This window comes from Brienomyrus brachyistius, chromosome 16, assembly GCF_023856365.1.
Source record: "Brienomyrus brachyistius isolate T26 chromosome 16, BBRACH_0.4, whole genome shotgun sequence".
Classification (NCBI taxonomy): Eukaryota; Metazoa; Chordata; class Actinopteri; order Osteoglossiformes; family Mormyridae; genus Brienomyrus; species Brienomyrus brachyistius.
In genome coordinates, this window is record NC_064548.1 from 21,314,325 (window position 1) to 21,340,822 (window position 26,498).

At 40.5% G+C, this 26,498-nt stretch overlaps 56 non-coding genes across 56 annotated transcripts; all 56 read right to left on the reverse strand.

The window, feature by feature from the left end:
- Positions 1 to 117: 117 nt before the first annotated feature.
- trnar-ccu (transfer RNA arginine (anticodon CCU)) lies at positions 118 to 190 on the reverse strand. The gene has a single exon. It is a non-coding gene; the product is annotated as a tRNA-Arg (tRNA).
- Positions 191 to 463: 273 nt separating this feature from the next.
- On the reverse strand, positions 464 to 536 carry trnar-ccu (transfer RNA arginine (anticodon CCU)). Its single transcript has one exon. It is a non-coding gene; the product is annotated as a tRNA-Arg (tRNA).
- A 309-nt stretch (positions 537 to 845) lies between these two features.
- trnar-ccu (transfer RNA arginine (anticodon CCU)) lies at positions 846 to 918 on the reverse strand. Its single transcript has one exon. It is a non-coding gene; the product is annotated as a tRNA-Arg (tRNA).
- A 617-nt stretch (positions 919 to 1,535) lies between these two features.
- On the reverse strand, positions 1,536 to 1,608 carry trnar-ccu (transfer RNA arginine (anticodon CCU)). Its single transcript has one exon. It is a non-coding gene; the product is annotated as a tRNA-Arg (tRNA).
- A 617-nt stretch (positions 1,609 to 2,225) lies between these two features.
- trnag-ccc (transfer RNA glycine (anticodon CCC)) lies at positions 2,226 to 2,298 on the reverse strand. Its single transcript has one exon. It is a non-coding gene; the product is annotated as a tRNA-Gly (tRNA).
- A 273-nt stretch (positions 2,299 to 2,571) lies between these two features.
- Positions 2,572 to 2,644, reverse strand: trnar-ccu (transfer RNA arginine (anticodon CCU)). The gene has a single exon. It is a non-coding gene; the product is annotated as a tRNA-Arg (tRNA).
- Positions 2,645 to 2,917: 273 nt separating this feature from the next.
- trnar-ccu (transfer RNA arginine (anticodon CCU)) lies at positions 2,918 to 2,990 on the reverse strand. The gene has a single exon. It is a non-coding gene; the product is annotated as a tRNA-Arg (tRNA).
- Positions 2,991 to 3,263: 273 nt separating this feature from the next.
- Positions 3,264 to 3,336, reverse strand: trnar-ccu (transfer RNA arginine (anticodon CCU)). Its single transcript has one exon. It is a non-coding gene; the product is annotated as a tRNA-Arg (tRNA).
- Positions 3,337 to 3,646: 310 nt separating this feature from the next.
- On the reverse strand, positions 3,647 to 3,719 carry trnar-ccu (transfer RNA arginine (anticodon CCU)). The gene has a single exon. It is a non-coding gene; the product is annotated as a tRNA-Arg (tRNA).
- A 617-nt stretch (positions 3,720 to 4,336) lies between these two features.
- On the reverse strand, positions 4,337 to 4,409 carry trnar-ccu (transfer RNA arginine (anticodon CCU)). Its single transcript has one exon. It is a non-coding gene; the product is annotated as a tRNA-Arg (tRNA).
- A 616-nt stretch (positions 4,410 to 5,025) lies between these two features.
- trnag-ccc (transfer RNA glycine (anticodon CCC)) lies at positions 5,026 to 5,098 on the reverse strand. The gene has a single exon. It is a non-coding gene; the product is annotated as a tRNA-Gly (tRNA).
- A 273-nt stretch (positions 5,099 to 5,371) lies between these two features.
- Positions 5,372 to 5,444, reverse strand: trnar-ccu (transfer RNA arginine (anticodon CCU)). The gene has a single exon. It is a non-coding gene; the product is annotated as a tRNA-Arg (tRNA).
- A 273-nt stretch (positions 5,445 to 5,717) lies between these two features.
- Positions 5,718 to 5,790, reverse strand: trnar-ccu (transfer RNA arginine (anticodon CCU)). Its single transcript has one exon. It is a non-coding gene; the product is annotated as a tRNA-Arg (tRNA).
- Positions 5,791 to 6,753: 963 nt separating this feature from the next.
- trnar-ccu (transfer RNA arginine (anticodon CCU)) lies at positions 6,754 to 6,826 on the reverse strand. Its single transcript has one exon. It is a non-coding gene; the product is annotated as a tRNA-Arg (tRNA).
- Positions 6,827 to 7,099: 273 nt separating this feature from the next.
- Positions 7,100 to 7,172, reverse strand: trnar-ccu (transfer RNA arginine (anticodon CCU)). Its single transcript has one exon. It is a non-coding gene; the product is annotated as a tRNA-Arg (tRNA).
- A 273-nt stretch (positions 7,173 to 7,445) lies between these two features.
- Positions 7,446 to 7,518, reverse strand: trnar-ccu (transfer RNA arginine (anticodon CCU)). Its single transcript has one exon. It is a non-coding gene; the product is annotated as a tRNA-Arg (tRNA).
- A 273-nt stretch (positions 7,519 to 7,791) lies between these two features.
- On the reverse strand, positions 7,792 to 7,864 carry trnar-ccu (transfer RNA arginine (anticodon CCU)). The gene has a single exon. It is a non-coding gene; the product is annotated as a tRNA-Arg (tRNA).
- A 273-nt stretch (positions 7,865 to 8,137) lies between these two features.
- Positions 8,138 to 8,210, reverse strand: trnar-ccu (transfer RNA arginine (anticodon CCU)). The gene has a single exon. It is a non-coding gene; the product is annotated as a tRNA-Arg (tRNA).
- Positions 8,211 to 8,519: 309 nt separating this feature from the next.
- trnar-ccu (transfer RNA arginine (anticodon CCU)) lies at positions 8,520 to 8,592 on the reverse strand. Its single transcript has one exon. It is a non-coding gene; the product is annotated as a tRNA-Arg (tRNA).
- Positions 8,593 to 9,209: 617 nt separating this feature from the next.
- trnar-ccu (transfer RNA arginine (anticodon CCU)) lies at positions 9,210 to 9,282 on the reverse strand. Its single transcript has one exon. It is a non-coding gene; the product is annotated as a tRNA-Arg (tRNA).
- A 617-nt stretch (positions 9,283 to 9,899) lies between these two features.
- On the reverse strand, positions 9,900 to 9,972 carry trnag-ccc (transfer RNA glycine (anticodon CCC)). The gene has a single exon. It is a non-coding gene; the product is annotated as a tRNA-Gly (tRNA).
- A 273-nt stretch (positions 9,973 to 10,245) lies between these two features.
- On the reverse strand, positions 10,246 to 10,318 carry trnar-ccu (transfer RNA arginine (anticodon CCU)). Its single transcript has one exon. It is a non-coding gene; the product is annotated as a tRNA-Arg (tRNA).
- Positions 10,319 to 10,591: 273 nt separating this feature from the next.
- trnar-ccu (transfer RNA arginine (anticodon CCU)) lies at positions 10,592 to 10,664 on the reverse strand. The gene has a single exon. It is a non-coding gene; the product is annotated as a tRNA-Arg (tRNA).
- Positions 10,665 to 10,937: 273 nt separating this feature from the next.
- On the reverse strand, positions 10,938 to 11,010 carry trnar-ccu (transfer RNA arginine (anticodon CCU)). Its single transcript has one exon. It is a non-coding gene; the product is annotated as a tRNA-Arg (tRNA).
- Positions 11,011 to 11,320: 310 nt separating this feature from the next.
- trnar-ccu (transfer RNA arginine (anticodon CCU)) lies at positions 11,321 to 11,393 on the reverse strand. Its single transcript has one exon. It is a non-coding gene; the product is annotated as a tRNA-Arg (tRNA).
- A 617-nt stretch (positions 11,394 to 12,010) lies between these two features.
- trnar-ccu (transfer RNA arginine (anticodon CCU)) lies at positions 12,011 to 12,083 on the reverse strand. The gene has a single exon. It is a non-coding gene; the product is annotated as a tRNA-Arg (tRNA).
- A 616-nt stretch (positions 12,084 to 12,699) lies between these two features.
- Positions 12,700 to 12,772, reverse strand: trnag-ccc (transfer RNA glycine (anticodon CCC)). The gene has a single exon. It is a non-coding gene; the product is annotated as a tRNA-Gly (tRNA).
- Positions 12,773 to 13,045: 273 nt separating this feature from the next.
- On the reverse strand, positions 13,046 to 13,118 carry trnar-ccu (transfer RNA arginine (anticodon CCU)). The gene has a single exon. It is a non-coding gene; the product is annotated as a tRNA-Arg (tRNA).
- A 273-nt stretch (positions 13,119 to 13,391) lies between these two features.
- Positions 13,392 to 13,464, reverse strand: trnar-ccu (transfer RNA arginine (anticodon CCU)). Its single transcript has one exon. It is a non-coding gene; the product is annotated as a tRNA-Arg (tRNA).
- A 617-nt stretch (positions 13,465 to 14,081) lies between these two features.
- On the reverse strand, positions 14,082 to 14,154 carry trnar-ccu (transfer RNA arginine (anticodon CCU)). Its single transcript has one exon. It is a non-coding gene; the product is annotated as a tRNA-Arg (tRNA).
- Positions 14,155 to 14,427: 273 nt separating this feature from the next.
- trnar-ccu (transfer RNA arginine (anticodon CCU)) lies at positions 14,428 to 14,500 on the reverse strand. The gene has a single exon. It is a non-coding gene; the product is annotated as a tRNA-Arg (tRNA).
- Positions 14,501 to 14,771: 271 nt separating this feature from the next.
- trnar-ccu (transfer RNA arginine (anticodon CCU)) lies at positions 14,772 to 14,846 on the reverse strand. Its single transcript has one exon. It is a non-coding gene; the product is annotated as a tRNA-Arg (tRNA).
- Positions 14,847 to 15,119: 273 nt separating this feature from the next.
- Positions 15,120 to 15,192, reverse strand: trnar-ccu (transfer RNA arginine (anticodon CCU)). Its single transcript has one exon. It is a non-coding gene; the product is annotated as a tRNA-Arg (tRNA).
- Positions 15,193 to 15,465: 273 nt separating this feature from the next.
- Positions 15,466 to 15,538, reverse strand: trnar-ccu (transfer RNA arginine (anticodon CCU)). Its single transcript has one exon. It is a non-coding gene; the product is annotated as a tRNA-Arg (tRNA).
- Positions 15,539 to 16,501: 963 nt separating this feature from the next.
- On the reverse strand, positions 16,502 to 16,574 carry trnar-ccu (transfer RNA arginine (anticodon CCU)). The gene has a single exon. It is a non-coding gene; the product is annotated as a tRNA-Arg (tRNA).
- A 273-nt stretch (positions 16,575 to 16,847) lies between these two features.
- On the reverse strand, positions 16,848 to 16,920 carry trnar-ccu (transfer RNA arginine (anticodon CCU)). Its single transcript has one exon. It is a non-coding gene; the product is annotated as a tRNA-Arg (tRNA).
- Positions 16,921 to 17,537: 617 nt separating this feature from the next.
- On the reverse strand, positions 17,538 to 17,610 carry trnar-ccu (transfer RNA arginine (anticodon CCU)). The gene has a single exon. It is a non-coding gene; the product is annotated as a tRNA-Arg (tRNA).
- A 273-nt stretch (positions 17,611 to 17,883) lies between these two features.
- Positions 17,884 to 17,956, reverse strand: trnar-ccu (transfer RNA arginine (anticodon CCU)). Its single transcript has one exon. It is a non-coding gene; the product is annotated as a tRNA-Arg (tRNA).
- Positions 17,957 to 18,229: 273 nt separating this feature from the next.
- Positions 18,230 to 18,302, reverse strand: trnar-ccu (transfer RNA arginine (anticodon CCU)). The gene has a single exon. It is a non-coding gene; the product is annotated as a tRNA-Arg (tRNA).
- Positions 18,303 to 18,575: 273 nt separating this feature from the next.
- trnar-ccu (transfer RNA arginine (anticodon CCU)) lies at positions 18,576 to 18,648 on the reverse strand. Its single transcript has one exon. It is a non-coding gene; the product is annotated as a tRNA-Arg (tRNA).
- Positions 18,649 to 18,921: 273 nt separating this feature from the next.
- trnar-ccu (transfer RNA arginine (anticodon CCU)) lies at positions 18,922 to 18,994 on the reverse strand. Its single transcript has one exon. It is a non-coding gene; the product is annotated as a tRNA-Arg (tRNA).
- Positions 18,995 to 19,304: 310 nt separating this feature from the next.
- On the reverse strand, positions 19,305 to 19,377 carry trnar-ccu (transfer RNA arginine (anticodon CCU)). The gene has a single exon. It is a non-coding gene; the product is annotated as a tRNA-Arg (tRNA).
- A 617-nt stretch (positions 19,378 to 19,994) lies between these two features.
- trnar-ccu (transfer RNA arginine (anticodon CCU)) lies at positions 19,995 to 20,067 on the reverse strand. Its single transcript has one exon. It is a non-coding gene; the product is annotated as a tRNA-Arg (tRNA).
- Positions 20,068 to 20,683: 616 nt separating this feature from the next.
- trnag-ccc (transfer RNA glycine (anticodon CCC)) lies at positions 20,684 to 20,756 on the reverse strand. Its single transcript has one exon. It is a non-coding gene; the product is annotated as a tRNA-Gly (tRNA).
- A 273-nt stretch (positions 20,757 to 21,029) lies between these two features.
- trnar-ccu (transfer RNA arginine (anticodon CCU)) lies at positions 21,030 to 21,102 on the reverse strand. Its single transcript has one exon. It is a non-coding gene; the product is annotated as a tRNA-Arg (tRNA).
- A 273-nt stretch (positions 21,103 to 21,375) lies between these two features.
- trnar-ccu (transfer RNA arginine (anticodon CCU)) lies at positions 21,376 to 21,448 on the reverse strand. The gene has a single exon. It is a non-coding gene; the product is annotated as a tRNA-Arg (tRNA).
- Positions 21,449 to 22,065: 617 nt separating this feature from the next.
- Positions 22,066 to 22,138, reverse strand: trnar-ccu (transfer RNA arginine (anticodon CCU)). Its single transcript has one exon. It is a non-coding gene; the product is annotated as a tRNA-Arg (tRNA).
- A 273-nt stretch (positions 22,139 to 22,411) lies between these two features.
- On the reverse strand, positions 22,412 to 22,484 carry trnar-ccu (transfer RNA arginine (anticodon CCU)). Its single transcript has one exon. It is a non-coding gene; the product is annotated as a tRNA-Arg (tRNA).
- Positions 22,485 to 22,757: 273 nt separating this feature from the next.
- On the reverse strand, positions 22,758 to 22,830 carry trnar-ccu (transfer RNA arginine (anticodon CCU)). Its single transcript has one exon. It is a non-coding gene; the product is annotated as a tRNA-Arg (tRNA).
- Positions 22,831 to 23,103: 273 nt separating this feature from the next.
- trnar-ccu (transfer RNA arginine (anticodon CCU)) lies at positions 23,104 to 23,176 on the reverse strand. The gene has a single exon. It is a non-coding gene; the product is annotated as a tRNA-Arg (tRNA).
- A 617-nt stretch (positions 23,177 to 23,793) lies between these two features.
- Positions 23,794 to 23,866, reverse strand: trnar-ccu (transfer RNA arginine (anticodon CCU)). The gene has a single exon. It is a non-coding gene; the product is annotated as a tRNA-Arg (tRNA).
- Positions 23,867 to 24,139: 273 nt separating this feature from the next.
- trnar-ccu (transfer RNA arginine (anticodon CCU)) lies at positions 24,140 to 24,212 on the reverse strand. Its single transcript has one exon. It is a non-coding gene; the product is annotated as a tRNA-Arg (tRNA).
- Positions 24,213 to 24,485: 273 nt separating this feature from the next.
- Positions 24,486 to 24,558, reverse strand: trnar-ccu (transfer RNA arginine (anticodon CCU)). Its single transcript has one exon. It is a non-coding gene; the product is annotated as a tRNA-Arg (tRNA).
- A 273-nt stretch (positions 24,559 to 24,831) lies between these two features.
- Positions 24,832 to 24,904, reverse strand: trnar-ccu (transfer RNA arginine (anticodon CCU)). Its single transcript has one exon. It is a non-coding gene; the product is annotated as a tRNA-Arg (tRNA).
- Positions 24,905 to 25,213: 309 nt separating this feature from the next.
- Positions 25,214 to 25,286, reverse strand: trnar-ccu (transfer RNA arginine (anticodon CCU)). The gene has a single exon. It is a non-coding gene; the product is annotated as a tRNA-Arg (tRNA).
- Positions 25,287 to 25,903: 617 nt separating this feature from the next.
- On the reverse strand, positions 25,904 to 25,976 carry trnar-ccu (transfer RNA arginine (anticodon CCU)). Its single transcript has one exon. It is a non-coding gene; the product is annotated as a tRNA-Arg (tRNA).
- Between the last annotated feature and the right edge of the window lie 522 nt (positions 25,977 to 26,498).

A 26,498-nucleotide genomic window follows, 5' to 3' on the forward strand; every position in this document is an offset into this window, starting at 1 on the left:
GGAGACTCAGTTGATTTGAACTACTACCTTATTTTTTATAAGGTAATCAGTATTTCTGCACTATATAATGACAAAATTCTATGAGCTGAAGGCGGGCAGTACTTCCATGATACGAAACACCCAAGATGGGACTTGAACCCACAATCCTTGGCTTAGGAGGCCAATGCCTTATCCATTAGGCCACTGGGGCAGAGACACAAGGAGTTTCCGGAATGTCCCTGTACTACATAGAGTGTAGTGGTTCCATATCAAGGAAGACTCAATGTTTCTCTATTACTTAACGCTTCCTAACTAGAGTATACTCAGTTTATCTGTACAAAACAATACTTATTGCTTTCAGACTGCAGGAGACTCAGTTGATTTGATCTACTACCTTATTTTTTATAAGGTAATCAGTATTTCTGCACTATATAATGACAAAATTCTATGAGCAGAAGGCGGGCACTACTTCCATGAGACGAAACACCCCAGATGGGACTTGAACCCACAACCCTTGGCTTAGGAGGCCAATGCCTTATCCATTAGGCCACTGGGGCAGAGACACATGGGGTCTCCGGAATGTCCCTGTACTACATAGAGTGTAGTGCTTCCATATCAAGGAAGACTCAATGTTTCTCTATTACTTAAAGCTTCCTAACTAGAGTATACTCAGTTTATCTGTACAAAACAATACTTATTGCTTTCAAACTGCAGGAGACTCAGTTGATTTGATCTACTACCTTATTTTTTTTAAGGTAATCAATATTTCTGCACTATATAATGACAAAATTCTATGAGCAGAAGGCGGGCAGAGACACATGGGGTTCTGTACACTAAGTTCTGTACACTACTTCCATGAGAAGAAACACCCCAGATAGGACTTGAACCCACAACCCTTGGCTTAGGAGGCCAATGCCTTATCCATTAGGCCACTGGGGCAGAAACTCAAGGGGTCTCCGGAATGTCCCTGTACTACATAGAGTGTAGTGGTTCCATATCAAGGAAGATTCAATGTTTCTCTATTACTTAACGCTTCCTAACTAGAGTATACTCAGTTTATCTGTACAAAACAATACTTATTGCTTTCAGACTGCAGGAGACTCAGTTGATTTGATCTACTACTTTATTTTTTATATGGCAATCAATATTTTTGGACTAATCTGGAGAATTTCTTTGACGACAAGGCAAGCAGGACATGTATTACACAAAACACTCCAGATGGGACTTGAACCCACAACCCTTGGCTTAGGAGGCCAATGCCTTATCCATTAGGCCACTGAGGAAGAGACACAATGGATCTCCGGAATGTCTCTGTACTAGATAGAGTTTAGTGGTTCCATATCAAGGAAGACTCAATGTTTCTCTACTACATAATGCTTCCTAACTACAGTATACTCAGTTTTTCTGTACAAAACAATACTTATTGCTTTCAGACTGCAGGAGACTCAGTTGATTTGATCTACTACCTTATTTTTAATAAGGTAATCAGTATTTCTGCACTATATAATGACAAAATTCTATGAGCAGAAGGCGGGCACTACTTCCATGAGACGAAACACCCCAGATGGGACTTGAACCCACAACCCTTGGCTTAGGAGGCCAATGCCTTATCCATTAGGCCACTGGGGCAGAGACATAAGGAGCTTCCGGAATGTCCCTGTACTACATAGAGTGTAGTGGTTCCATATCAAGGAAGACTCAATGTTTCTCTATTACTTAACGCTTCCTAACTAGAGTATACTCTGTTTATCTGTACAAAACAATACTTATTGCTTTCAGACTGCAGGAGACTCAGTTGATTTGATCTACTACTTTATTTTTTATATGGCAATCAATATTTTTGGACTAATCTGGAGAATTTCTTTGACGACAAGGCAAGCAGGACATGTATTACACAAAACACTCCAGATGGGACTTGAACCCACAACCCTTGGCTTAGGAGGCCAATGCCTTATCCATTAGGCCACTGAGGAAGAGACACAACGGATCTCCGGAATGTCTCTGTACTAGATAGAGTTTAGTGGTTCCATATCAAGGAAGACTCAATGTTTCTCTACTACATAATGCTTCCTAAATACAGTATACTCAGTTTATCTGTACAAAACAATACTTCGTTCTTTCAGACTGCAGGACACTGAGTTGATTTGAACTACTACCTTATTTTTTTTAAGGTAATCAATATTTCTGCACTATATAATGACAAAATTCTATGAGCAGAAGGCGGGCAGTACTTCCATGAGACGAAACACCCCAGATGGGACTAGAACCCACAATCCTTGGCTTGGGAGGCCAATGCCTTATCCATTAGGCCACTGGGGCAGAAACACATGGGGTCTCCGGAATGTCCCTGTACTACATAGAGTGTAGTGCTTCCATATCAAGGAAGACTCAATGTTTCTCTATTACTTAAAGCTTCCTAACTAGAGTATACTCAGTTTATCTGTACAAAACAATACTTATTGCTTTCAGACTGCAGGAGACTCAGTTGATTTGATCTACTACCTTATTTTTTATAAGGTAATCAGTATTTCTACACTATATAATGACAAAATTCTATGAGCAGAAGGCGGGCACTACTTCCATGAGACTAAACACCCCAGATGGGACTTGAACCCACAACCCTTGGCTTAGGAGGCCAATGCCTTATCCATTAGGCCACTGGGGCAGAGACACAAGGAGCTTCCGGAATGTCCCTGTACTACATAGAGTGTAGTGGTTCCATATCAAGGAAGACTCAATGTTTCTCTATTACTTAACGCTTCCTAACTAGAGTATACTCTGTTTATCTGTACAAAACAATACTTATTGCTTTCAGACTGCAGGAGACTCAGTTGATTTGAACTACTACCTTATTTTTTATAAGGTAATCAGTATTTCTGCACTATATAATGACAAAATTCTATGAGCTGAAGGCGGGCAGTACTTCCATGATACGAAACACCCAAGATGGGACTTGAACCCACAATCCTTGGCTTAGGAGGCCAATGCCTTATCCATTAGGCCACTGGGGCAGAGACACAAGGAGTTTCCGGAATGTCCCTGTACTACATAGAGTGTAGTGGTTCCATATCAAGGAAGACTCAATGTTTCTCTATTACTTAACGCTTCCTAACTAGAGTATACTCAGTTTATCTGTACAAAACAATACTTATTGCTTTCAGACTGCAGGAGACTCAGTTGATTTGATCTACTACCTTATTTTTTATAAGGTAATCAGTATTTCTGCACTATATAATGACAAAAGTCTATGAGCAGAAGGCGGGCACTACTTCCATGAGACGAAACACCCCAGATGGGACTTGAACCCACAACCCTTGGCTTAGGAGGCCAATGCCTTATCCATTAGGCCACTGGGGCAGAGACACATGGGGTCTCCGGAATGTCCCTGTACTACATAGAGTGTAGTGCTTCCATATCAAGGAAGACTCAATGTTTCTCTATTACTTAAAGCTTCCTAACTAGAGTATACTCAGTTTATCTGTACAAAACAATACTTATTGCTTTCAGACTGCAGGAGACTCAGTTGATTTGATCTACTACCTTATTTTTTTTTAAGGTAATCAATATTTCTGCACTATATAATGACAAAATTCTATGAGCAGAAGGCGGGCAGAGACACATGGGGTTCTGTACACTAAGTTCTGTACACTACTTCCATGAGAAGAAACACCCCAGATAGGACTTGAACCCACAACCCTTGGCTTAGGAGGCCAATGCCTTATCCATTAGGCCACTGGGGCAGAAACTCAAGGGGTCTCCGGAATGTCCCTGTACTACATAGAGTGTAGTGGTTCCATATCAAGGAAGATTCAATGTTTCTCTATTACTTAACGCTTCCTAACTAGAGTATACTCAGTTTATCTGTACAAAACAATACTTATTGCTTTCAGACTGCAGGAGACTCAGTTGATTTGATCTACTACTTTATTTTTTATATGGCAATCAATATTTTTGGACTAATCTGGAGAATTTCTTTGACGACAAGGCAAGCAGGACATGTATTACACAAAACACTCCAGATGGGACTTGAACCCACAACCCTTGGCTTAGGAGGCCAATGCCTTATCCATTAGGCCACTGAGGAAGAGACACAATGGACCTCCGGAATGTCTCTGTACTAGATAGAGTTTAGTGGTTCCATATCAAGGAAGACTCAATGTTTCTCTACTACATAATGCTTCCTAACTACAGTATACTCAGTTTTTCTGTACAAAACAATACTTATTGCTTTCAGACTGCAGGAGACTCAGTTGATTTGATCTACTACCTTATTTTTAATAAGGTAATCAGTATTTCTGCACTATATAATGACAAAATTCTATGAGCAGAAGGCGGGCACTACTTCCATGAGACGAAACACCCCAGATGGGACTTGAACCCACAACCCTTGGCTTAGGAGGCCAATGCCTTATCCATTAGGCCACTGGGGCAGAGACATAAGGAGCTTCAGGAATGTCCCTGTACTACATAGAGTGTAGTGGTTCCATATCAAGGAAGACTCAATGTTTCTCTATTACTTAACGCTTCCTAACTAGAGTATACTCTGTTTATCTGTACAAAACAATACTTATTGCTTTCAGACTGCAGGAGACTCATTGATTTGATCTACTACTTTATTTTTTATATGGCAATCAATATTTTTGGACTAATCTGGAGAATTTCTTTGACGACAAGGCAAGTAGTACATGTATTACACAAAACACTCCAGATGGGACTTGAACCCACAACCCTTGGCTTAGGAGGCCAATGCCTTATCCATTAGGCCACTGAGGAAGAGACACAACGGATCTCCGGAATGTCTCTGTACTAGATAGAGTTTAGTGGTTCCATATCAAGGAAGACTCAATGTTTCTCTACTACATAATGCTTCCTAAATACAGTATACTCAGTTTATCTGTACAAAACAATACTTCGTTCTTTCAGACTGCAGGACACTGAGTTGATTTGAACTACTACCTTATTTTTTTTAAGGTAATCAATATTTCTGCACTATATAATGACAAAATTCTATGAGCAGAAGGCGGGCAGTACTTCCATGAGACGAAACACCCCAGATGGGACTAGAACCCACAATCCTTGGCTTGGGAGGCCAATGCCTTATCCATTAGGCCACTGGGGCAGAAACACATGGGGTCTCCGGAATGTCCCTGTACTACATAGAGTGTAGTGCTTCCATATCAAGGAAGACTCAATGTTTCTCTATTACTTAAAGCTTCCTAACTAGAGTATACTCAGTTTATCTGTACAAAACAATACTTATTGCTTTCAGACTGCAGGAGACTCAGTTGATTTGATCTACTACCTTATTTTTTTTAAGGTAATCAATATTTCTGCACTATATAATGACAAAATTCTATGAGCAGAAGGCGGGCAGTACTTCCATGAGACGAAACACCCCAGATGGGACTTGAACCCACAATCCTTGGCTTAGGAGGCCAATGCCTTATCCATTAGGCCACTGGGGCAGAGACACAAGGAGTTTCCGGAATGTCCCTGTACTACATAGAGTGTAGTGGTTCCATATCAAGGAAGACTCAATGTTTCTCTATTACTTAACGCTTCCTAACTAGAGTATACTCAGTTTATCTGTACAAAACAATACTTATTGCTTTCAGACTGCAGGAGACTCAGTTGATTTGATCTACTACCTTATTTTTTATAAGGTAATCAGTATTTCTGCACTATATAATGACAAAATTCAATGAGCAGAAGGCGGGCACTACTTCCATGAGACGAAACACCCCAGATGGGACTTGAACCCACAACCCTTGGCTTAGGAGGCCAATGCCTTATCCATTAGGCCACTGGGGCAGAGACACAAGGAGCTTAAGGAATGTCCCTGTACTACATAGAGTGTAGTGGTTCCATATCAAGGAAGACTCAATGTTTCTCTATTACTTAACGCTTCCTAACTAGAGTATACTCTGTTTATCTGTACAAAACAATACTTATTGCTTTCAGACTGCAGGAGACTCAGTTGATTTGATCTACTACTTTATTTTTTATATGGCAATCAATATTTTTGGACTAATCTGGAGAATTTCTTTGACGACAAGGCAAGCAGGACATGTATTACACAAAACACTCCAGATGGGACTTGAATCCACAACCCTTGGCTTAGGAGGCCAATGCCTTATCCATTAGGCCACTGAGGAAGAGACACAACGGATCTCCGGAATGTCTCTGTACTAGATAGAGTTTAGTGGTTCCATATCAAGGAAGACTCAATGTTTCTCTACTACATAATGCTTCCTAAATACAGTATACTCAGTTTATCTGTACAAAACAATACTTCGTTCTTTCAGACTGCAGGACACTGAGTTGATTTGAACTACTACCTTATTTTTTTTAAGGTAATCAATATTTCTGCACTATATAATGACAAAATTCTATGAGCAGAAGGCGGGCAGTACTTCCATGAGACTAAACACCCCAGATGGGACTAGAACCCACAATCCTTGGCTTAGGAGGCCAATGCCTTATCCATTAGGACACTGGGGCAGAGACACATGGGGTCTCCGGAATGTCCCTGTACTACATAGAGTGTAGTGGTTCCATATCAAGGAAGACTCAATGTTTCTCTATTACTTAACGCTTCCTAACTAGAGTATACTCAGTTTATCTGTACAAAACAATACTTATTGCTTTCAGACTGCAGGAGACTCAGTTGATTTGATCTACTACCTTATTTTTTATAAGGTAATCAGTATTTCTACACTATATAATGACAAAATTATATGAGCAGAAGGCGGGCACTACTTCCATGAGACTAAACACCCCAGATGGGACTTGAACCCACAACCCTTGGCTTAGGAGGCCAATGCCTTATCCATTAGGCCACTGGGGCAGAGACACAAGGAGCTTCCGGAATGTCCCTGTACTACATAGAGTGTAGTGGTTCCATATCAAGGAAGACTCAATGTTTCTCTATTACTTAACGCTTCCTAACTAGAGTATACTCTGTTTATCTGTACAAAACAATACTTATTGCTTTCAGACTGCAGGAGACTCAGTTGATTTGAACTACTACCTTGTTTTTTATAAGGTAATCAGTATTTCTGCACTATATAATGACAAAATTCTATGAGTTGAAGGCGGGCAGTACTTCCATGATACGAAACACCCAAGATGGGACTTGAACCCACAATCCTTGGCTTAGGAGGCCAATGCCTTATCCATTAGGCCACTGGGGCAGAGACACAACGAGTTTCCGGAATGTCCCTGTACTACATAGAGTGTAGTGGTTCCATATCAAGGAAGACTCAATGTTTCTCTATTACTTAACGCTTCCTAACTAGAGTATACTCAGTTTATCTGTACAAAACAATACTTATTGCTTTCAGACTGCAGGAGACTCAGTTGATTTGATCTACTACCTTATTTTTTATAAGGTAATCAGTATTTCTACACTATATAATGACAAAATTCTATGAGCAGAAGGCGGGCACTACTTCCATGAGACTAAACACCCCAGATGGGACTTGAACCCACAACCCTTGGCTTAGGAGGCCAATGCCTTATCCATTAGGCCACTGGGGCAGAGACACAAGGAGCTTCCGGAATGTCCCTGTACTACATAGAGTGTAGTGGTTCCATATCAAGGAAGACTCAATGTTTCTCTATTACTTAACGCTTCCTAACTAGAGTATACTCTGTTTATCTGTACAAAACAATACTTATTGCTTTCAGACTGCAGGAGACTCAGTTGATTTGAACTACTACCTTATTTTTTATAAGGTAATCAGTATTTCTGCACTATATAATGACAAAATTCTATGAGCTGAAGGCGGGCAGTACTTCCATGATACGAAACACCCAAGATGGGACTTGAACCCACAATCCTTGGCTTAGGAGGCCAATGCCTTATCCATTAGGCCACTGGGGCAGAGACACAAGGAGTTTCCGGAATGTCCCTGTACTACATAGAGTGTAGTGGTTCCATATCAAGGAAGACTCAATGTTTCTCTATTACTTAACGCTTCCTAACTAGAGTATACTCAGTTTATCTGTACAAAACAATACTTATTGCTTTCAGACTGCAGGAGACTCAGTTGATTTGATCTACTACCTTATTTTTTATAAGGTAATCAGTATTTCTGCACTATATAATGACAAAATTCTATGAGCAGAAGGCGGGCACTACTTCCATGAGACGAAACACCCCAGATGGGACTTGAACCCACAACCCTTGGCTTAGGAGGCCAATGCCTTATCCATTAGGCCACTGGGGCAGAGACACATGGGGTCTCCGGAATGTCCCTGTACTACATAGAGTGTAGTGCTTCCATATCAAGGAAGACTCAATGTTTCTCTATTACTTAAAGCTTCCTAACTAGAGTATACTCAGTTTATCTGTACAAAACAATACTTATTGCTTTCAAACTGCAGGAGACTCAGTTGATTTGATCTACTACCTTATTTTTTTTAAGGTAATCAATATTTCTGCACTATATAATGACAAAATTCTATGAGCAGAAGGCGGGCAGAGACACATGGGGTTCTGTACACTAAGTTCTGTACACTACTTCCATGAGAAGAAACACCCCAGATAGGACTTGAACCCACAACCCTTGGCTTAGGAGGCCAATGCCTTATCCATTAGGCCACTGGGGCAGAAACTCAAGGGGTCTCCGGAATGTCCCTGTACTACATAGAGTGTAGTGGTTCCATATCAAGGAAGATTCAATGTTTCTCTATTACTTAACGCTTCCTAACTAGAGTATACTCAGTTTATCTGTACAAAACAATACTTATTGCTTTCAGACTGCAGGAGACTCAGTTGATTTGATCTACTACTTTATTTTTTATATGGCAATCAATATTTTTGGACTAATCTGGAGAATTTCTTTGACGACAAGGCAAGCAGGACATGTATTACACAAAACACTCCAGATGGGACTTGAACCCACAACCCTTGGCTTAGGAGGCCAATGCCTTATCCATTAGGCCACTGAGGAAGAGACACAATGGATCTCCGGAATGTCTCTGTACTAGATAGAGTTTAGTGGTTCCATATCAAGGAAGACTCAATGTTTCTCTACTACATAATGCTTCCTAACTACAGTATACTCAGTTTTTCTGTACAAAACAATACTTATTGCTTTCAGACTGCAGGAGACTCAGTTGATTTGATCTACTACCTTATTTTTAATAAGGTAATCAGTATTTCTGCACTATATAATGACAAAATTCTATGAGCAGAAGGCGGGCACTACTTCCATGAGACGAAACACCCCAGATGGGACTTGAACCCACAACCCTTGGCTTAGGAGGCCAATGCCTTATCCATTAGGCCACTGGGGCAGAGACATAAGGAGCTTCCGGAATGTCCCTGTACTACATAGTGTGTAGTGGTTCCATATCAAGGAAGACTCAATGTTTCTCTATTACTTAACGCTTCCTAACTAGAGTATACTCTGTTTATCTGTACAAAACAATACTTATTGCTTTCAGACTGCAGGAGACTCAGTTGATTTGATCTACTACTTTATTTTTTATATGGCAATCAATATTTTTGGACTAATCTGGAGAATTTCTTTGACGACAAGGCAAGCAGGACATGTATTACACAAAACACTCCAGATGGGACTTGAACCCACAACCCTTGGCTTAGGAGGCCAATGCCTTATCCATTAGGCCACTGAGGAAGAGACACAACGGATCTCCGGAATGTCTCTGTACTAGATAGAGTTTAGTGGTTCCATATCAAGGAAGACTCAATGTTTCTCTACTACATAATGCTTCCTAAATACAGTATACTCAGTTTATCTGTACAAAACAATACTTCGTTCTTTCAGACTGCAGGACACTGAGTTGATTTGAACTACTACCTTATTTTTTTTAAGGTAATCAATATTTCTGCACTATATAATGACAAAATTCTATGAGCAGAAGGCGGGCAGTACTTCCATGAGACGAAACACCCCAGATGGGACTAGAACCCACAATCCTTGGCTTGGGAGGCCAATGCCTTATCCATTAGGCCACTGGGGCAGAAACACATGGGGTCTCCGGAATGTCCCTGTACTACATAGAGTGTAGTGCTTCCATATCAAGGAAGACTCAATGTTTCTCTATTACTTAAAGCTTCCTAACTAGAGTATACTCAGTTTATCTGTACAAAACAATACTTATTGCTTTCAGACTGCAGGAGACTCAGTTGATTTGATCTACTACCTTATTTTTTATAAGGTAATCAGTATTTCTACACTATATAATGACAAAATTCTATGAGCAGAAGGCGGGCACTACTTCCATGAGACTAAACACCCCAGATGGGACTTGAACCCACAACCCTTGGCTTAGGAGGCCAATGCCTTATCCATTAGGCCACTGGGGCAGAGACACAAGGAGCTTCCGGAATGTCCCTGTACTACATAGAGTGTAGTGGTTCCATATCAAGGAAGACTCAATGTTTCTCTATTACTTAACGCTTCCTAACTAGAGTATACTCTGTTTATCTGTACAAAACAATACTTATTGCTTTCAGACTGCAGGAGACTCAGTTGATTTGAACTACTACCTTATTTTTTATAAGGTAATCAGTATTTCTGCACTATATAATGACAAAATTCTATGAGCTGAAGGCGGGCAGTACTTCCATGATACGAAACACCCAAGATGGGACTTGAACCCACAATCCTTGGCTTAGGAGGCCAATGCCTTATCCATTAGGCCACTGGGGCAGAGACACAAGGAGTTTCCGGAATGTCCCTGTACTACATAGAGTGTAGTGGTTCCATATCAAGGAAGACTCAATGTTTCTCTATTACTTAACGCTTCCTAACTAGAGTATACTCAGTTTATCTGTACAAAACAATACTTATTGCTTTCAGACTGCAGGAGACTCAGTTGATTTGATCTACTACCTTATTTTTTATAAGGTAATCAGTATTTCTGCACTATATAATGACAAAAGTCTATGAGCAGAAGGCGGGCACTACTTCCATGAGACGAAACACCCCAGATGGGACTTGAACCCACAACCCTTGGCTTAGGAGGCCAATGCCTTATCCATTAGGCCACTGGGGCAGAGACACATGGGGTCTCCGGAATGTCCCTGTACTACATAGAGTGTAGTGCTTCCATATCAAGGAAGACTCAATGTTTCTCTATTACTTAAAGCTTCCTAACTAGAGTATACTCAGTTTATCTGTACAAAACAATACTTATTGCTTTCAGACTGCAGGAGACTCAGTTGATTTGATCTACTACCTTATTTTTTTTTAAGGTAATCAATATTTCTGCACTATATAATGACAAAATTCTATGAGCAGAAGGCGGGCAGAGACACATGGGGTTCTGTACACTAAGTTCTGTACACTACTTCCATGAGAAGAAACACCCCAGATAGGACTTGAACCCACAACCCTTGGCTTAGGAGGCCAATGCCTTATCCATTAGGCCACTGGGGCAGAAACTCAAGGGGTCTCCGGAATGTCCCTGTACTACATAGAGTGTAGTGGTTCCATATCAAGGAAGATTCAATGTTTCTCTATTACTTAACGCTTCCTAACTAGAGTATACTCAGTTTATCTGTACAAAACAATACTTATTGCTTTCAGACTGCAGGAGACTCAGTTGATTTGATCTACTACTTTATTTTTTATATGGCAATCAATATTTTTGGACTAATCTGGAGAATTTCTTTGACGACAAGGCAAGCAGGACATGTATTACACAAAACACTCCAGATGGGACTTGAACCCACAACCCTTGGCTTAGGAGGCCAATGCCTTATCCATTAGGCCACTGAGGAAGAGACACAATGGATCTCCGGAATGTCTCTGTACTAGATAGAGTTTAGTGGTTCCATATCAAGGAAGACTCAATGTTTCTCTACTACATAATGCTTCCTAACTACAGTATACTCAGTTTTTCTGTACAAAACAATACTTATTGCTTTCAGACTGCAGGAGACTCAGTTGATTTGATCTACTACCTTATTTTTAATAAGGTAATCAGTATTTCTGCACTATATAATGACAAAATTCTATGAGCAGAAGGCGGGCACTACTTCCATGAGACGAAACACCCCAGATGGGACTTGAACCCACAACCCTTGGCTTAGGAGGCCAATGCCTTATCCATTAGGCCACTGGGGCAGAGACATAAGGAGCTTCAGGAATGTCCCTGTACTACATAGAGTGTAGTGGTTCCATATCAAGGAAGACTCAATGTTTCTCTATTACTTAACGCTTCCTAACTAGAGTATACTCTGTTTATCTGTACAAAACAATACTTATTGCTTTCAGACTGCAGGAGACTCATTGATTTGATCTACTACTTTATTTTTTATATGGCAATCAATATTTTTGGACTAATCTGGAGAATTTCTTTGACGACAAGGCAAGTAGTACATGTATTACACAAAACACTCCAGATGGGACTTGAACCCACAACCCTTGGCTTAGGAGGCCAATGCCTTATCCATTAGGCCACTGAGGAAGAGACACAACGGATCTCCGGAATGTCTCTGTACTAGATAGAGTTTAGTGGTTCCATATCAAGGAAGACTCAATGTTTCTCTACTACATAATGCTTCCTAAATACAGTATACTCAGTTTATCTGTACAAAACAATACTTCGTTCTTTCAGACTGCAGGACACTGAGTTGATTTGAACTACTACCTTATTTTTTTTAAGGTAATCAATATTTCTGCACTATATAATGACAAAATTCTATGAGCAGAAGGCGGGCAGTACTTCCATGAGACGAAACACCCCAGATGGGACTAGAACCCACAATCCTTGGCTTGGGAGGCCAATGCCTTATCCATTAGGCCACTGGGGCAGAAACACATGGGGTCTCCGGAATGTCCCTGTACTACATAGAGTGTAGTGCTTCCATATCAAGGAAGACTCAATGTTTCTCTATTACTTAAAGCTTCCTAACTAGAGTATACTCAGTTTATCTGTACAAAACAATACTTATTGCTTTCAGACTGCAGGAGACTCAGTTGATTTGATCTACTACCTTATTTTTTTTAAGGTAATCAATATTTCTGCACTATATAATGACAAAATTCTATGAGCAGAAGGCGGGCAGTACTTCCATGAGACGAAACACCCCAGATGGGACTTGAACCCACAATCCTTGGCTTAGGAGGCCAATGCCTTATCCATTAGGCCACTGGGGCAGAGACACAAGGAGTTTCCGGAATGTCCCTGTACTACATAGAGTGTAGTGGTTCCATATCAAGGAAGACTCAATGTTTCTCTATTACTTAACGCTTCCTAACTAGAGTATACTCAGTTTATCTGTACAAAACAATACTTATTGCTTTCAGACTGCAGGAGACTCAGTTGATTTGATCTACTACCTTATTTTTTATAAGGTAATCAGTATTTCTGCACTATATAATGACAAAATTCAATGAGCAGAAGGCGGGCACTACTTCCATGAGACGAAACACCCCAGATGGGACTTGAACCCACAACCCTTGGCTTAGGAGGCCAATGCCTTATCCATTAGGCCACTGGGGCAGAGACACAAGGAGCTTAAGGAATGTCCCTGTACTACATAGAGTGTAGTGGTTCCATATCAAGGAAGACTCAATGTTTCTCTATTACTTAACGCTTCCTAACTAGAGTATACTCTGTTTATCTGTACAAAACAATACTTATTGCTTTCAGACTGCAGGAGACTCAGTTGATTTGATCTACTACTTTATTTTTTATATGGCAATCAATATTTTTGGACTAATCTGGAGAATTTCTTTGACGACAAGGCAAGCAGGACATGTATTACACAAAACACTCCAGATGGGACTTGAATCCACAACCCTTGGCTTAGGAGGCCAATGCCTTATCCATTAGGCCACTGAGGAAGAGACACAACGGATCTCCGGAATGTCTCTGTACTAGATAGAGTTTAGTGGTTCCATATCAAGGAAGACTCAATGTTTCTCTACTACATAATGCTTCCTAAATACAGTATACTCAGTTTATCTGTACAAAACAATACTTCGTTCTTTCAGACTGCAGGACACTGAGTTGATTTGAACTACTACCTTATTTTTTTTAAGGTAATCAATATTTCTGCACTATATAATGACAAAATTCTATGAGCAGAAGGCGGGCAGTACTTCCATGAGACTAAACACCCCAGATGGGACTAGAACCCACAATCCTTGGCTTAGGAGGCCAATGCCTTATCCATTAGGCCACTGGGGCAGAGACACATGGGGTCTCCGGAATGTCCCTGTACTACATAGAGTGTAGTGGTTCCATATCAAGGAAGACTCAATGTTTCTCTATTACTTAACGCTTCCTAACTAGAGTATACTCAGTTTATCTGTACAAAACAATACTTATTGCTTTCAGACTGCAGGAGACTCAGTTGATTTGATCTACTACCTTATTTTTTATAAGGTAATCAGTATTTCTACACTATATAATGACAAAATTCTATGAGCAGAAGGCGGGCACTACTTCCATGAGACTAAACACCCCAGATGGGACTTGAACCCACAACCCTTGGCTTAGGAGGCCAATGCCTTATCCATTAGGCCACTGGGGCAGAGACACAAGGAGCTTCCGGAATGTCCCTGTACTACATAGAGTGTAGTGGTTCCATATCAAGGAAGACTCAATGTTTCTCTATTACTTAACGCTTCCTAACTAGAGTATACTCTGTTTATCTGTACAAAACAATACTTATTGCTTTCAGACTGCAGGAGACTCAGTTGATTTGAACTACTACCTTATTTTTTATAAGGTAATCAGTATTTCTGCACTATATAATGACAAAATTCTATGAGTTGAAGGCGGGCAGTACTTCCATGATACGAAACACCCAAGATGGGACTTGAACCCACAATCCTTGGCTTAGGAGGCCAATGCCATATCCATTAGGCCATTGGGGCAGAGACACAACGAGTTTCCGGAATGTCCCTGTACTACATAGAGTGTAGTGGTTCCATATCAAGGAAGACTCAATGTTTCTCTATTACTTAACGCTTCCTAACTAGAGTATACTCAGTTTATCTGTACAAAACAATACTTATTGCTTTCAGACTGCAGGAGACTCAGTTGATTTGATCTACTACCTTATTTTTTATAAGGTAATCAGTATTTCTGCACTATATAATGACAAAATTCTATGAGCAGAAGGCGGGCACTACTTCCATGAGACGAAACACCCCAGATGGGACTTGAACCCACAACCCTTGGCTTAGGAGGCCAATGCCTTATCCATTAGGCCACTGGGGCAGAGACACATGGGGTCTCCGGAATGTCCCTGTACTACATAGAGTGTAGTGCTTCCATATCAAGGAAGACTCAATGTTTCTCTATTACTTAAAGCTTCCTAACTAGAGTATACTCAGTTTATCTGTACAAAACAATACTTATTGCTTTCAAACTGCAGGAGACTCAGTTGATTTGATCTACTACCTTATTTTTTATAAGGTAATCAGTATTTCTACACTATATAATGACAAAATTCTATGAGCAGAAGGCGGGCACTACTTCCATGAGACGAAACACCCCAGATGGGACTTGAACCCACAACCCTTGGCTTAGGAGGCCAATGCCTTATCCATTAGGCCACTGGGGCAGAGACACAAGGAGCTTCCGGAATGTCCCTGTACTACATAGAGTGTAGTGGTTCCATATCAAGGAAGACTCAATGTTTCTCTATTACTTAACGCTTCCTAACTAGAGTATACTCTGTTTATCTGTACAAAACAATACTTATTGCTTTCAGACTGCAGGAGACTCAGTTGATTTGATCTACTACTTTATTTTTTATATGGCAATCAATATTTTTGGACTAATCTGGAGAATTTCTTTGACGACAAGGCAAGCAGGACATGTATTACACAAAACACTCCAGATGGGACTTGAACCCACAACCCTTGGCTTAGGAGGCCAATGCCTTATCCATTAGGCCACTGAGGAAGAGACACAACGGATCTCCGGAATGTCTCTGTACTAGATAGAGTTTAGTGGTTCCATATCAAGGAAGACTCAATGTTTCTCTACTACATAATGCTTCCTAAATACAGTATACTCAGTTTATCTGTACAAAACAATACTTCGTTCTTTCAGACTGCAGGACACTGAGTTGATTTGAACTACTACCTTATTTTTTTTAAGGTAATCAATATTTCTGCACTATATAATGACAAAATTCTATGAGCAGAAGGCGGGCAGTACTTCCATGAGACTAAACACCCAAGATGGGACTAGAACCCACAATCCTTGGCTTAGGAGGCCAATGCCTTATCCATTAGGCCACTGGGGCAGAGACACATGGGGTCTCCGGAATGTCCCTGTACTACATAGAGTGTAGTGGTTCCATATCAAGGAAGACTCAATGTTTCTCTATTACTTAACGCTTCCTAACTAGAGTATACTCAGTTTATCTGTACAAAACAATACTTAGTTCTTTCAGACTGCAGGAGACTCAGTTGATTTGAACTACTACCTTATTTTTTTTAAGGTAATCAATATTTCTGCACTATATAATGACAAAATTCTATGAGCAGAAGGCGGGCAGCACTTCCATGAGACGAAACACCCCAGATGGGACTTGAACCCACAATCCTTGGCTTAGGAGGCCAATGCCTTATCCATTAGGCCACTGGGGCAGAGACACAAGGAGTTTCCGGAATGTCCCTGTACTACATAGAGTGTAGTGGTTCCATATCAAGGAAGACTCAATGTTTCTCTATTACTTAACGCTTCCTAACTAGAGTATACTCAGTTTATCTGTACAAAACAATACTTATTGCTTTCAGACTGCAGGAGACTCAGTTGATTTGATCTACTACCTTATTTTTTATAAGGTAATCAGTATTTCTACACTATATAATGACAAAATTCTATGAGCAGAAGGCGGGCACTACTTCCATGAGACGAAACACCCCAGATGGGACTTGAACCCACAACCCTTGGCTTAGGAGGCCAATGCCTTATCCATTAGGCCACTCGGGCAGAGACACAAGGAGCTTCCGGAATGTCCCTGTACTACATAGAGTGTAGTGGTTCCATATCAAGGAAGACTCAATGTTTCTCTATTACTTAACGCTTCCTAACTAGAGTATACTCTGTTTATCTGTACAAAACAATACTTATTGCTTTCAGACTGCAGGAGACTCAGTTGATTTGATCTACTACTTTATTTTTTATATGGCAATCAATATTTTTGGACTAATCTGGAGAATTTCTTTGACGACAAGGCAAGCAGGACATGTATTACACAAAACACTCCAGATGGGACTTGAACCCACAACCCTTGGCTTAGGAGGCCAATGCCTTATCCATTAGGCCACTGAGGAAGAGACACAACGGATCTCCGGAATGTCTCTGTACTAGATAGAGTTTAGTGGTTCCATATCAAGGAAGACTCAATGTTTCTCTACTACATAATGCTTCCTAAATACAGTATACTCAGTTTATCTGTACAAAACAATACTTCGTTCTTTCAGACTGCAGGACACTGAGTTGATTTGAACTACTGCCTTATTTTTTTTAAGGTAATCAATATTTCTGCACTATATAATGACAAAATTCTATGAGCAGAAGGCGGGCAGTACTTCCATGATACGAAACACCCCAGATGGGACTAGAACCCACAATCCTTGGCTTAGGAGGCCAATGCCTTATCCATTAGGCCACTGAGGCAGAGACACATGGGGTCTCCGGAATGTCCCTGTACTACATAGAGTGTAGTGGTTCCATATCAAGGAAGACTCAATGTTTCTCTATTACTTAACGCTTCCTAACTAGAGTATACTCAGTTTATCTGTACAAAATAATACTTAGTTCTTTCAGACTGCAGGAGACTCAGTTGATTTGAACTACTACCTTATTTTTTTTAAGGTAATCAATATTTCTGCACTATATAATGACAAAATTCTATGAGCAGAAGGCTGGCAGTACTTCCATGAGACGAAACACCCCAGATGGGACTTGAACCCACAATCCTTGGCTTAGGAGGCCAATGCCTTATCCATTAGGCCACTGGAGCAGAGACACAAGGAGCTTCCGGAATGTCCCTGTACTACATAGAGTGTAGTGCTTCCATATCAAGGAAGACTCAATGTTTCTCTATTACTTAACGCTTCCTAACTAGAGTATACTCAGTTTATCTGTACAAAACAATACTTATTGCTTTCAGACTGCAGGAGACTCAGTTGATTTGATCTACTACCTTATTTTTTATAAGGTAATCAGTATTTCTACACTATATAATGACAAAATTCTATGAGCAGAAGGCGGGCACTACTTCCATGAGACTAAACACCCCAGATGGGACTTGAACCCACAACCCTTGGCTTAGGAGGCCAATGCCTTATCCATTAGGCCACTGGGGCAGAGACGCAAGGAGCTTCCGGAATGTCCCTGTACTACATAGAGTGTAGTGGTTCCATATCAAGGAAGACTCAATGTTTCTCTATTACTTAACGCTTCCTAACTAGAGTATACTCTGTTTATCTGTACAAAACAATACTTATTGCTTTCAGACTGCAGGAGACTCAGTTGATTTGAACTACTACCTTATTTTTTATAAGGTAATCAGTATTTCTGCACTATATAATGACAAAATTCTATGAGCTGAAGGCGGGCAGTACTTCCATGATACGAAACACCCAAGATGGGACTTGAACCCACAATCCTTGGCTTAGGAGGCCAATGCCTTATCCATTAGGCCACTGGGGCAGAGACACAAGGAGTTTCCGGAATGTCCCTGTACTACATAGAGTGTAGTGGTTCCATATCAAGGAAGACTCAATGTTTCTCTATTACTTAACGCTTCCTAACTAGAGTATACTCAGTTTATCTGTACAAAACAATACTTATTGCTTTCAGACTGCAGGAGACTCAGTTGATTTGATCTACTACCTTATTTTTTATAAGGTAATCAGTATTTCTGCACTATATAATGACAAAAGTCTATGAGCAGAAGGCGGGCACTACTTCCATGAGACGAAACACCCCAGATGGGACTTGAACCCACAACCCTTGGCTTAGGAGGCCAATGCCTTATCCATTAGGCCACTGGGGCAGAGACACATGGGGTCTCCGGAATGTCCCTGTACTACATAGAGTGTAGTGCTTCCATATCAAGGAAGACTCAATGTTTCTCTATTACTTAAAGCTTCCTAACTAGAGTATACTCAGTTTATCTGTACAAAACAATACTTATTGCTTTCAGACTGCAGGAGACTCAGTTGATTTGATCTACTACCTTATTTTTTTTTAAGGTAATCAATATTTCTGCACTATATAATGACAAAATTCTATGAGCAGAAGGCGGGCAGAGACACATGGGGTTCTGTACACTAAGTTCTGTACACTACTTCCATGAGAAGAAACACCCCAGATAGGACTTGAACCCACAACCCTTGGCTTAGGAGGCCAATGCCTTATCCATTAGGCCACTGGGGCAGAAACTCAAGGGGTCTCCGGAATGTCCCTGTACTACATAGAGTGTAGTGGTTCCATATCAAGGAAGATTCAATGTTTCTCTATTACTTAACGCTTCCTAACTAGAGTATACTCAGTTTATCTGTACAAAACAATACTTATTGCTTTCAGACTGCAGGAGACTCAGTTGATTTGATCTACTACTTTATTTTTTATATGGCAATCAATATTTTTGGACTAATCTGGAGAATTTCTTTGACGACAAGGCAAGCAGGACATGTATTACACAAAACACTCCAGATGGGACTTGAACCCACAACCCTTGGCTTAGGAGGCCAATGCCTTATCCATTAGGCCACTGAGGAAGAGACACAATGGATCTCCGGAATGTCTCTGTACTAGATAGAGTTTAGTGGTTCCATATCAAGGAAGACTCAATGTTTCTCTACTACATAATGCTTCCTAACTACAGTATACTCAGTTTTTCTGTACAAAACAATACTTATTGCTTTCAGACTGCAGGAGACTCAGTTGATTTGATCTACTACCTTATTTTTAATAAGGTAATCAGTATTTCTGCACTATATAATGACAAAATTCTATGAGCAGAAGGCGGGCACTACTTCCATGAGACGAAACACCCCAGATGGGACTTGAACCCACAACCCTTGGCTTAGGAGGCCAATGCCTTATCCATTAGGCCACTGGGGCAGAGACATAAGGAGCTTCCGGAATGTCCCTGTACTACATAGAGTGTAGTGGTTCCATATCAAGGAAGACTCAATGTTTCTCTATTACTTAACGCTTCCTAACTAGAGTATACTCTGTTTATCTGTACAAAACAATACTTATTGCTTTCAGACTGCAGGAGACTCATTGATTTGATCTACTACTTTATTTTTTATATGGCAATCAATATTTTTGGACTAATCTGGAGAATTTCTTTGACGACAAGGCAAGTAGTACATGTATTACACAAAACACTCCAGATGGGACTTGAACCCACAACCCTTGGCTTAGGAGGCCAATGCCTTATCCATTAGGCCACTGAGGAAGAGACACAACGGATCTCCGGAATGTCTCTGTACTAGATAGAGTTTAGTGGTTCCATATCAAGGAAGACTCAATGTTTCTCTACTACATAATGCTTCCTAAATACAGTATACTCAGTTTATCTGTACAAAACAATACTTCGTTCTTTCAGACTGCAGGACACTGAGTTGATTTGAACTACTACCTTATTTTTTTTAAGGTAATCAATATTTCTGCACTATATAATGACAAAATTCTATGAGCAGAAGGCGGGCAGTACTTCCATGAGACGAAACACCCCAGATGGGACTAGAACCCACAATCCTTGGCTTGGGAGGCCAATGCCTTATCCATTAGGCCACTGGGGCAGAAACACATGGGGTCTCCGGAATGTCCCTGTACTACATAGAGTGTAGTGCTTCCATATCAAGGAAGACTCAATGTTTCTCTATTACTTAAAGCTTCCTAACTAGAGTATACTCAGTTTATCTGTACAAAACAATACTTATTGCTTTCAGACTGCAGGAGACTCAGTTGATTTGATCTACTACCTTATTTTTTTTAAGGTAATCAATATTTCTGCACTATATAATGACAAAATTCTATGAGCAGAAGGCGGGCAGTACTTCCATGAGACGAAACACCCCAGATGGGACTTGAACCCACAATCCTTGGCTTAGGAGGCCAATGCCTTATCCATTAGGCCACTGGGGCAGAGACACAAGGAGTTTCCGGAATGTCCCTGTACTACATAGAGTGTAGTGGTTCCATATCAAGGAAGACTCAATGTTTCTCTATTACTTAACGCTTCCTAACTAGAGTATACTCAGTTTATCTGTACAAAACAATACTTATTGCTTTCAGACTGCAGGAGACTCAGTTGATTTGATCTACTACCTTATTTTTTATAAGGTAATCAGTATTTCTGCACTATATAATGACAAAATTCAATGAGCAGAAGGCGGGCACTACTTCCATGAGACGAAACACCCCAGATGGGACTTGAACCCACAACCCTTGGCTTAGGAGGCCAATGCCTTATCCATTAGGCCACTGGGGCAGAGACACAAGGAGCTTCCGGAATGTCCCTGTACTACATAGAGTGTAGTGGTTCCATATCAAGGAAGACTCAATGTTTCTCTATTACTTAACGCTTCCTAACTAGAGTATACTCTGTTTATCTGTACAAAACAATACTTATTGCTTTCAGACTGCAGGAGACTCAGTTGATTTGATCTACTACTTTATTTTTTATATGGCAATCAATATTTTTGGACTAATCTGGAGAATTTCTTTGACGACAAGGCAAGCAGGACATGTATTACACAAAACACCCCAGATGGGACTTGAATCCACAACCCTTGGCTTAGGAGGCCAATGCCTTATCCATTAGGCCACTGAGGAAGAGACACAACGGATCTCCGGAATGTCTCTGTACTAGATAGAGTTTAGTGGTTCCATATCAAGGAAGACTCAATGTTTCTCTACTACATAATGCTTCCTAAATACAGTATACTCAGTTTATCTGTACAAAACAATACTTCGTTCTTTCAGACTGCAGGACACTGAGTTGATTTGAACTACTACCTTATTTTTTTTAAGGTAATCAATATTTCTGCACTATATAATGACAAAATTCTATGAGCAGAAGGCGGGCAGTACTTCCATGAGACTAAACACCCCAGATGGGACTAGAACCCACAATCCTTGGCTTAGGAGGCCAATGCCTTATCCATTAGGCCACTGGGGCAGAGACACATGGGGTCTCCGGAATGTCCCTGTACTACATAGAGTGTAGTGGTTCCATATCAAGGAAGACTCAATGTTTCTCTATTACTTAACGCTTCCTAACTAGAGTATACTCAGTTTATCTGTACAAAACAATACTTATTGCTTTCAGACTGCAGGAGACTCAGTTGATTTGATCTACTACCTTATTTTTTATAAGGTAATCAGTATTTCTACACTATATAATGACAAAATTCTATGAGCAGAAGGCGGGCACTACTTCCATGAGACTAAACACCCCAGATGGGACTTGAACCCACAACCCTTGGCTTAGGAGGCCAATGCCTTATCCATTAGGCCACTGGGGCAGAGACACAAGGAGCTTCCGGAATGTCCCTGTACTACATAGAGTGTAGTGGTTCCATATCAAGGAAGACTCAATGTTTCTCTATTACTTAACGCTTCCTAACTAGAGTATACTCTGTTTATCTGTACAAAACAATACTTATTGCTTTCAGACTGCAGGAGACTCAGTTGATTTGAACTACTACCTTATTTTTTATAAGGTAATCAGTATTTCTGCACTATATAATGACAAAATTCTATGAGCTGAAGGCGGGCAGTACTTCCATGATACGAAACACCCAAGATGGGACTTGAACCCACAATCCTTGGCTTAGGAGGCCAATGCCTTATCCATTAGGCCACTGGGGCAGAGACACAAGGAGTTTCCGGAATGTCCCTGTACTACATAGAGTGTAGTGGTTCCATATCAAGGAAGACTCAATGTTTCTCTATTACTTAACGCTTCCTAACAAGAGTATACTCAGTTTATCTGTACAAAACAATACTTATTGCTTTCAGACTGCAGGAGACTCAGTTGATTTGATCTACTACCTTATTTTTTATAAGGTAATCAGTATTTCTGCACTATATAATGACAAAATTCAATGAGCAGAAGGCGGGCACTACTTCCATGAGACGAAACACCCCAGATGGGACTTGAACCCACAACCCTTGGCTTAGGAGGCCAATGCCTTATCCATTAGGCCACTGGGGCAGAGACACAAGGAGCTTCCGGAATGTCCCTGTACTACATAGAGTGTAGTGGTTCCATATCAAGGAAGACTCAATGTTTCTCTATTACTTAACGCTTCCTAACTAGAGTATACTCTGTTTATCTGTACAAAACAATACTTATTGCTTTCAGACTGGAGGAGACTCAGTTGATTTGATCTACTACTTTATTTTTTATATGGCAATCAATATTTTTGGACTAATCTGGAGAATTTCTTTGACGACAAGGCAAGCAGGACATGTATTACACAAAACACTCCAGATGGGACTTGAATCCACAACCCTTGGCTTAGGAGGCCAATGCCTTATCCATTAGGCCACTGAGGAAGAGACACAACGGATCTCCGGAATGTCTCTGTACTAGATAGAGTTTAGTGGTTCCATATCAAGGAAGACTCAATGTTTCTCTACTACATAATGCTTCCTAAATACAGTATACTCAGTTTATCTGTACAAAACAATACTTCGTTCTTTCAGACTGCAGGACACTGAGTTGATTTGAACTACTACCTTATTTTTTTTAAGGTAATCAATATTTCTGCACTATATAATGACAAAATTCTATGAGCAGAAGGCGGGCAGTACTTCCATGAGACTAAACACCCCAGATGGGACTAGAACCCACAATCCTTGGCTTAGGAGGCCAATGCCTTAGCCATTAGGCCACTGGGGCAGAGACACATGGGGTCTCCGGAATGTCCCTGTACTACATAGAGTGTAGTGGTTCCATATCAAGGAAGACTCAATGTTTCTCTATTACTTAACGCTTCCTAACTAGAGTATACTCAGTTTATCTGTACAAAACAATACTTATTGCTTTCAGACTGCAGGAGACTCAGTTGATTTGATCTACTACCTTATTTTTTATAAGGTAATCAGTATTTCTACACTATATAATGACAAAATTCTATGAGCAGAAGGCGGGCACTACTTCCATGAGACTAAACACCCCAGATGGGACTTGAACCCACAACCCTTGGCTTAGGAGGCCAATGCCTTATCCATTAGGCCACTGGGGCAGAGACACAAGGAGCTTCCGGAATGTCCCTGTACTACATAGAGTGTAGTGGTTCCATATCAAGGAAGACTCAATGTTTCTCTATTACTTAACGCTTCCTAACTAGAGTATACTCTGTTTATCTGTACAAAACAATACTTATTGCTTTCAGACTGCAGGAGACTCAGTTGATTTGAACTACTACCTTATTTTTTATAAGGTAATCAGTATTTCTGCACTATATAATGACAAAATTCTATGAGCTGAAGGCGGGCAGTACTTCCATGATACGAAACACCCAAGATGGGACTTGAACCCACAATCCTTGGCTTAGGAGGCCAATGCCTTATCCATTAGGCCACTGGGGCAGAGACACAAGGAGTTTCCGGAATGTCCCTGTACTACATAGAGTGTAGTGGTTCCATATCAAGGAAGACTCAATGTTTCTCTATTACTTAACGCTTCCTAACTAGAGTATACTCAGTTTATCTGTACAAAACAATACTTATTGCTTTCAGACTGCAGGAGACTCAGTTGATTTGATCTACTACCTTATTTTTTATAAGGTAATCAGTATTTCTGCACTATATAATGACAAAATTCTATGAGCAGAAGGCGGGCACTACTTCCATGAGACGAAACACCCCAGATGGGACTTGAACCCACAACCCTTGGCTTAGGAGGCCAATGCCTTATCCATTAGGCCACTGGGGCAGAGACACATGGGGTCTCCGGAATGTCCCTGTACTACATAGAGTGTAGTGCTTCCATATCAAGGAAGACTCAATGTTTCTCTATTACTTAAAGCTTCCTAACTAGAGTATACTCAGTTTATCTGTACAAAACAATACTTATTGCTTTCAAACTGCAGGAGACTCAGTTGATTTGATCTACTACCTTATTTTTTTTAAGGTAATCAATATTTCTGCACTATATAATGACAAAATTCTATGAGCAGAAGGCGGGCAGAGACACATGGGGTTCTGTACACTAAGTTCTGTACACTACTTCCATGAGAAGAAACACCCCAGATAGGACTTGAACCCACAACCCTTGGCTTAGGAGGCCAATGCCTTATCCATTAGGCCACTGGGGCAGAAACTCAAGGGGTCTCCGGAATGTCCCTGTACTACATAGAGTGTAGTGGTTCCATATCAAGGAAGATTCAATGTTTCTCTATTACTTAACGCTTCCTAACTAGAGTATACTCAGTTTATCTGTACAAAACAATACTTATTGCTTTCAGACTGCAGGAGACTCAGTTGATTTGATCTACTACTTTATTTTTTATATGGCAATCAATATTTTTGGACTAATCTGGAGAATTTCTTTGACGACAAGGCAAGCAGGACATGTATTACACAAAACACTCCAGATGGGACTTGAACCCACAACCCTTGGCTTAGGAGGCCAATGCCTTATCCATTAGGCCACTGAGGAAGAGACACAATGGATCTCCGGAATGTCTCTGTACTAGATAGAGTTTAGTGGTTCCATATCAAGGAAGACTCAATGTTTCTCTACTACATAATGCTTCCTAACTACAGTATACTCAGTTTTTCTGTACAAAACAATACTTATTGCTTTCAGACTGCAGGAGACTCAGTTGATTTGATCTACTACCTTATTTTTAATAAGGTAATCAGTATTTCTGCACTATATAATGACAAAATTCTATGAGCAGAAGGCGGGCACTACTTCCATGAGACGAAACACCCCAGATGGGACTTGAACCCACAACCCTTGGCTTAGGAGGCCAATGCCTTATCCATTAGGCCACTGGGGCAGAGACATAAGGAGCTTCCGGAATGTCCCTGTACTACATAGAGTGTAGTGGTTCCATATCAAGGAAGACTCAATGTTTCTCTATTACTTAACGCTTCCTAACTAGAGTATACTCTGTTTATCTGTACAAAACAATACTTATTGCTTTCAGACTGCAGGAGACTCAGTTGATTTGATCTACTACTTTATTTTTTATATGGCAATCAATATTTTTGGACTAATCTGGAGAATTTCTTTGACGACAAGGCAAGCAGGACATGTATTACACAAAACACTCCAGATGGGACTTGAACCCACAACCCTTGGCTTAGGAGGCCAATGCCTTATCCATTAGGCCACTGAGGAAGAGACACAACGGATCTCCGGAATGTCTCTGTACTAGATAGAGTTTAGTGGTTCCATATCAAGGAAGACTCAATGTTTCTCTACTACATAATGCTTCCTAAATACAGTATACTCAGTTTATCTGTACAAAACAATACTTCGTTCTTTCAGACTGCAGGACACTGAGTTGATTTGAACT